Raw genomic sequence first — 7,916 nt, forward strand, 5'->3', positions numbered from 1 at the left:
CATTTGAAAACTTCATGCAAAATTTCAAATTCGTGATTTCAATAACTTGTTAACTTTCTTGATGATTTAGTACAAATAGATAACAATATAGTTACCATGAACTTTAAAGATAATTTAATGATTTATTTTGTAACTATGAAGAGGATTACGATGTTTCTCGTTGTACAGTAAGTTAATTCATAAACTTTAAAGGTTCCTTCCTCTACTGTCAAGTTGATAAATATCTAGAACACTTATTTTGTTAATTAGGTAACATTTTTTTTAATGATACCTTCCTACTAATTTTGTATTTCCTCATTTGTGAAGAATAGTTGTTATTCTCATGTGTTCTCAATGAACAGATATTTCACAGTTTTCTCTTGTTGTAGGACAAGAGAAAAACAGTTTTCCTCTTCTAGAACAGTTGAACAATTTTGTTAATTAGGTACAATTTTTTTAATGATACCTTCCTGCTAATTTTTTATTTCCTCATTTGTGAAGAATAGTTGTTATTCTCATGTGTTCTCAATGAACAGATATTTCACAGTTTTTCTTTTGTTGTAGAACAAGAGAAAAACAGTTTTTCTCTTCTAGAACAGTTGAACAATTTTGTTAATTAGGTACCATTTTTTTAATGATACCTTCCTACTAATTTTTTATTTCCTCATTTGTGAAGAATTCTCAATGAACATAAATTTCACAGTTTTTCTCTTGTAGTAGCCTACTTTGTTCTTATTTTGTAATAATAACTATTCATTCACATAAAGAATGTTTATTTTTATGTATACTGGTAAGCCTAATATGTAATTTTTCGTTGTGATACGTATTTTCTACTTATTTTCCAATTAATCATTTAAAAAATTAATCATTTTTGAATCTATTTTGTTGTCTTTTCATCAATAAATGAACAGAATTTTTAAAACTTGACCAATTTATTTTTCCTTTCCAGTTTAAAAATAATTTGAACCTCAGTTTTGAATAGATTGTTTCTATCACAACTAATTCAAATTCATAATGCAAACTTAATACGAATGTAAAACGTCTAATTTAGTCTTTCATCATGGAGTCATTACCTATATTGTTTGGTCCAATAGAGGTAAAGTTTTAATACATATGGTGATATTCACTTCTTCATTAACTCTATCAGCTTTCATTTTTAATGAGATTACTGTTTCCCATGAAAGCTGATAATTTGGAGTGAAACTCGCTTTAGAAAACATCACAGTTGTGATTGATATTGGTGTAACAACTGACACTTGTTTCTTGATTCTCAAATAATGATTGTGATATAACTTCAAAACTATGAGAATATCTTCTTTTAATTGTTCTTCTTCTCCTTACTACATCTCCCCCTCCTTTGTCTCTTCTTTCTTCGTCTCTTTTTATCTCCCCACACTTTTTCTTCTTCTCATGACTTCTCCTCCCTTAGTTTATTCTTCTTCTACCCACCTCTCCTTCGATTCTCTTCTCTTGTTTACTTCCCTCCCTTTGTATCTTCTTCTCACTTCTCCCCCCTTTGTTACTTTTCCCCTCCTCTCCTTTCTTCGTCTCTACTCCCCACCTCTCCTTCGATTCTCTTCTACTTCTCCTCATTTTCCCAACCTCTTCTCTTGCTTACTTCCCCTCCCTTTGTATCTTCTTCTTACTTCTCCCCCCTTTGTTACTTTTCCCTCCTCTCCTTTCTTCGTCTCTACTCCCCACCTCTCCTTCGATTCTCTTCTACTTCTACTTCCCCCTTCTGCTCATTCTCCCAACCTGTTCTCCCTTTGTATCGTCCTCTCACTTTTCCTATTGTCGCTTCTCTCCTCTCCTTTCTTTATCTCTTCTACCCATTTCTCCTTTGATTCTCTTCTCCTCCTCTACTTCGCCCTTTCTCTGCTCATTCTCCTATCCTCTTCTTCTCCTTACCTTGTCGATTCTCTATCCTTATTCATCATCATCATCATCTTCGCATCTTTTATCTCTGGATCACGTCTACTAATATTGGTGCTCAGGTTTGTATCAACCTCTTCATTTTTCATATTTATCTCTATTTTTGATATATTAAAGTAGATTTGTATTAATCTCTTTATTTTTCAACTAGAGGTTGCTTATAGACAGGTAATGTATGCGATAGTGAGCAAACTCTCAGGAATGATAATCTCTTTATTTTTCAACTTGAGGTTGCTTATAGACAGGTAATGTATGCGATAGTGAGCAAACTCTCAGGAATGATAAGAGGAAGAAAATGATGTCATCTCATTGGCGAAATTCACTCCTATTCTTGAGCTATAGGCATTTGAAGATGAGTGATTTTTCTGATCTGAGAGTGAAGGTAAGATTCTGTTTGAGTGAATAGCTCACCCTGTATTGTAGCGAAACGTCTCATATTATAGCATGACACTTGTTAGGTCAACCTCTATGCATATCCCGAATATCAAACAAATCTGGAAGATTTGCATTTTTTATGTAATTCATGAATTAATTTTAGCATGCTCAGTAGCTATTTTATAATTGAAGAGCTCGCTTCCAAACGGGCCTAAGTCCATTTTTGTGGAAATCGAGATATCAGCTGATTATTGAACCGTATACATAGACCTTCATTCCTAGCATACTAACTACTCCAAACTATCCTTAGTCACTACAAAATAAGTATCACAATATCACGTTTTTTTCCAAAGTGTATCTAAGTCCATTACTGTTCCTTTCCATTCCAACCTTAGTCCTTTGCGCATGCGCAGAGCATCTTTTTCTGTCGGTCGGTCTACAGATTGAAGCCTAACTACCATTTTTACTTCGAGATCAGCGCGTTTTCAAGGGAAGAGAACAGTGAAAGTCAAGAATACATACACTGGGGATTACCAAGAACATCAGGTGATCAAGAAAATTTATTCAAAAAAATTGGCAAAATATATTCAACTCAGCAAATACAGCATTTGAAGAAACTTATCATATTAGTGACATGAAGAAGGTCCGAGTCCAAGTTTCTTTCCAAAATGTCACCAAGTCCATGGACTTAGTGACATTTTGGAAAAAAGCAAGGAAATTAACTTATTACACAGAAATTACTTCAAAATTTGCAAAATTATTGAATGGAATTCAAAATACACACTTCATTCATTGGATTATAAACATTCTCCAACATTTAAGTGATGACTATCAAAAAATCGATTTCCTGAGAAAAACACTTTTGTGACTTGGGCCCATTTGGAATAGAGCTCTTCAATTTTGCTTCAACAATTAATTAACAATAATAGCTGAACTAACTTTCATTTCCCGTATTCTTCATCTTGCATCCACTATTTTTCCCTGCACATAATTTTTTATCTAGCATGAACAATTATTGTTATATTTTCCCACCTACTTTGTTGCTAGATTTGCTTTAGTTCTCAATATATTTTTCTCTTTGTAGCATCAATAGAATAATAGTTTTATTATATAATTGAAGAGTCTATTCACTTTTGTAGCAGGCACAATAATGATTTTCTCTAATTTATTATCATCTTCCATTCTTGTTATTGACTATTAAGAATTGTGTAATTTACATTTTCAGCTTCACGCTTGTAAGTAGAAAAAAGAGGAACTCCAAGAAGCGCCAAGTTTGAAAATTTACCTCCACATTTTTATTTAATTTACCTGCATTTTGGTGTTCATTTTTATATTCATAATTACAGTTTTCTTAATTTTTCTCCATTTTTGTTGTAACAGTACCTAATAATTATGTAACATTTTTGGTCAATTACTCTTCAAGTACAGTAACATTCATTTATTATTTCATTTCAATTATTGTAGTAACTTATACCATAGAGAAAAAAAATAGCATACGTAGATATCCCATGGTATAGGGCGTTTATGTCACAACTTTTACTGTTATCTCAAGCTGATAGTCCACGTAGTTCTTTCCTGTAAAGCTTTATGACGCTGGTAGTCTCTCATATTGTGCCGTTCATAGAATCTTACCCGGTAAAAACAGTAAAAATCGACAGTAATCGGCTTGAGATTACAAACAGTAAACAGTAAACGTTGCGACATAAACGCCCTATACCAGGGGATATCTACTTACGCTATTGTTTCTCTATGCTTATACCTATAATACCTAAAGATCATTTTTTTTAATCAATTTTAGTTTGTTTTATCTTTTATCAAGTTTAGTCAAACTCATTTTGTTAGTTGATTTTCACATATAAAACAAGAGCTACCTCAACTAATAAAAGTAAACTTAACTTCCCATTATTTCATTTAAACAGCATAATTTGCAATTAATTATAATTTTTTTCACTCGTTCACTTCCTTACCAAAGATAATGAGTTTTATGAGATACGTTCAAAGATGATAATAGGAACTTAGTGTTTACCAACTAATGTTGTGATATTTAATTGTATATTAATACTAAGTGAGATTAAAAAATCAGAATTACCGTACTGTATTCTGTAAACTAGAAATTTAGTTCCTAAATTATAATATTTAATAAGTTATTAGTCTTTTCCATTAAGTTTTGTGATTTTTCTAACGTAAAGAATAAATTACTGTATTCTGAAAACTTGAAATTTAGTTCCTAAATTATAATATTTAACAAGTTATTAGTCTTTTCCATTAAGTTTTGTGATTTTTCTAACATAAAGAATTGCCGTATTCTGAAAACTTGAAATTTATTTCCTAAATTATAATATTTAACAAGTTATTAGTCTTTTCCATTAAGTTTTGTGATTTTCCTAACGTAAAGAATTACCGTATTCTGAAAACTTGAAATTTATTTCCTAAATTATAATATTTGACAAGTTATTAGTCTTTTCCATTAAGTTTTGTGAGTTTTCTAACGTAACTGATAACTTACCTTAGTGATTTTGTGTTCAGTTCTATAAATACATATTTTTATATTACGGGTGAAGCAATACGTAACTCAAATGATGTTTTTATTTAATTTCAATTTGACACTTAATACTTCTTATTACTAATACTTATTAAATTTGAATTCAATTGACTGATTGATTTAATTTTGTGTAATATCTGAAAGTAGCTATCACAAAAAAGTATTATTATTTGTTTCATGCTTATGTATTTAGTTTTATGTTACTCAAATTTATGTTTAATTCAATTTGAATTTCAATCCAGAAGTAGGACTCAGTAGTATTATTATTATTTGTAAAATATAATTGAAAATATGTAAATTGAAATTGACCAAAGATTATGTACCCGGCTATTAAAATAATTTGTTTCTCTTATATTCATCCGTTTTCGAGAGCAAAAACCTTTGTATTGTATTGCTTCTTATGAGAGTGTTCATGCATTTCCATTCTAACATTGTATGAACACACCCTAAGAACCAATGTTATTTATTTCCTGCCCTGCTGAGCAGAAATACGTCGGAAAGCATAATTAGAATTACTACAGTATAATTGAGTGATGCATGTCAGATTAATAAGTGATCAATATCAGATTAATAACTCATTAGTTTTTCATAAAAATTTGGGAGAGAAATGTTAACAGGTTCAGCTTAGTTTCTCCTCCAATGTCATAATTTTAATGAATGAAAAAGACTAAGAATTCGTCAAAAACCACAGATTTATTGATAGTATTTAGAAAGACCGGTTTCGGTTATTACACCATTGTCAATCTCTGTGTTTATCAGAGATTGACAATGGTGTAATAACCGAAACCGGTCTTTCTAAGTATCAATAAATCTGTGGTTTTTGACAATTTCTTAGTCTTTTTCATTCAATATGAATAACTACCACAATATCAACTTCTCAACTACACAAAAGTCATAATTTTAATAAGAGCATAGTGTTTTGCACAATAGATTCCCAATTATCTGGCTTTAGATACAATTGAAACAAAAAAAATCAAGTGGAGTAGATTGAGCATGAAAATCTCTACAATTAATGTTCAGTAACATTTTCACCTAAAATTGAAAATAAGCTTTAAATTCGAGATAATGTGATTATTCAATTGCAAATTATTGTTGATTCTATTAAATCATTGACTATGCAGAGATAGCAGACCTCATGTGTGTCTCCAGCGTTATTGCCCTGTCACCAGCTGGCTCAAATCTTTGAATAGTAGACTTGAGATGCGCGGGAACACTAGCGTCAGGTGATCAATTTTCATAACGGCAAGGAAAGTTGTGTGAGTGCGCCACACCAGATTTTTTAATTTCAATTTGACACTTAATACTTTTTATTACTTAATACTAATTCAATTGACTGATTGATTCAATTATGTGTAATATCTGAAAGTAGCTATCACAAAAAAATATTATTATATATTTGTTTCATGCTTATGTTATTAGTTTTATGTCACTCAAATTTATGTTTAATTCAATTTGAATTTCAATCCAGAAGTAGGACTCAGTAGTATTATCATTATTTGTAAATTATAATTGAAAATATGTAAATTGACCAAAGATTATGTACCCCGGTTATTAAAAGAATTTGTTTCACTTATATTCGTTGAGAGCAAAAACCTTTGTATTGTATTGTATTGCTTCTTATGAGAGTGTTCACGCATTTCCATTCTAACATTGTATGAACACACCCATAAGAACCAATGTTATTTATTTCCTGCCCTGCAGAGCAGAAATACGTCGGAAAGCATAATTAGAATTACTACAGTATAATTAAGTGATGCATGTCAGATTAATAAGTGATCAATATCAGATTAATAATCATTATAGCTTTTCATAAAAATTTGGGAGAGAAATGTTAACAGGTTCAGCTTAGTTTCTCCTCCAAGGTCATAATTTTATTGAATGAAAAAGACTAAGAAATTGTCAAAAACCACAGATTTATTGATAGTACTTAGAAAGACCGGTTTCGGTTATTACACCATTGTCAATCTCTGATAAACAGAGTAACTCTGTTACATATCCTCAGAGTAAATCTGTGGTTTTTGACAATTTCTTAGTCTTTTTCATTCAATATGAATAATTACAACAATATCAACTTCTCAACTACGGTACACAAAAAGTCATAATTTTAATAAGATCATAGTGTTTTGCACAATAAATTAACAAATAATACACATGAAACAAGTACATATATTTATTATCACAAATTAAACATAATTACTTATACAATCACTTGTAATATAATATTCGTATGATTTGAATTAGTAAAAATTTCCTCATATGTAGCCTATAGTATACTAACTTAATCGTGACTCCATTTATATAGTTGCATAATGTAGGCTATAATTATAAAGCCATGATAAGGGTAACATTGTAGACATATAGTTTTAGGTGGGTCCGATTCTCCGAACCACCGTGAGAATATAAACCACAACTTCTTGAATAGTTAACTATAAATCAATTTATTTATTAATAATAAGGGAAATCAGTATAAAAGGTAGCGAAACGGTATTAATTCATTTATATTTACAAACAAAATCAGTTCTTTATTGATTCAATATAATATTTATTTATTTATTTACAATGCAAATGACACTAATGTAATAACATTGAAAGATAAATAATAAGGTAGTCCTTGTGCTATTTTTCTTCCAAATTTATAGGTGACAAAGTCCAAGATAAGGTTAGAATTTCACGTGTACAATTTTTATAAAATTTTGGTCCAAAATAAACATTAAAACTACCTATAAATTTTGATTTTAGATGGCTTAAATTGATAAATTAATTAGAAATATTCCACTCAATTACCACTTTTAACGAATAATATTGAGTTATTTGAGAAAATTTGGAACTATTCAAGAAACACAAACTCGTAATAGTATATTTCGCACCTAGGGCCGAAAATGAGACTTTTCTGGCTCGAAATCGGTTTTCAAGTCCGAGGCCGTAGGCCGAGGACTAGAAAAGATTGAGAGCCGGAAAAACATTTTTGCCCATGTGTGAGAACGTTATTTTTCGCCACACAGAAAATAAACATATATATATATGAAAATAATTTATTGTTTATTATAGCACTTCCGAAAGCAAAAGTGGAAGGTCATAGCTCTAGCAA

Source organism: Nilaparvata lugens, chromosome 13, assembly GCF_014356525.2.
Source record: "Nilaparvata lugens isolate BPH chromosome 13, ASM1435652v1, whole genome shotgun sequence".
NCBI classification, from domain to species: Eukaryota; Metazoa; Arthropoda; class Insecta; order Hemiptera; family Delphacidae; genus Nilaparvata; species Nilaparvata lugens.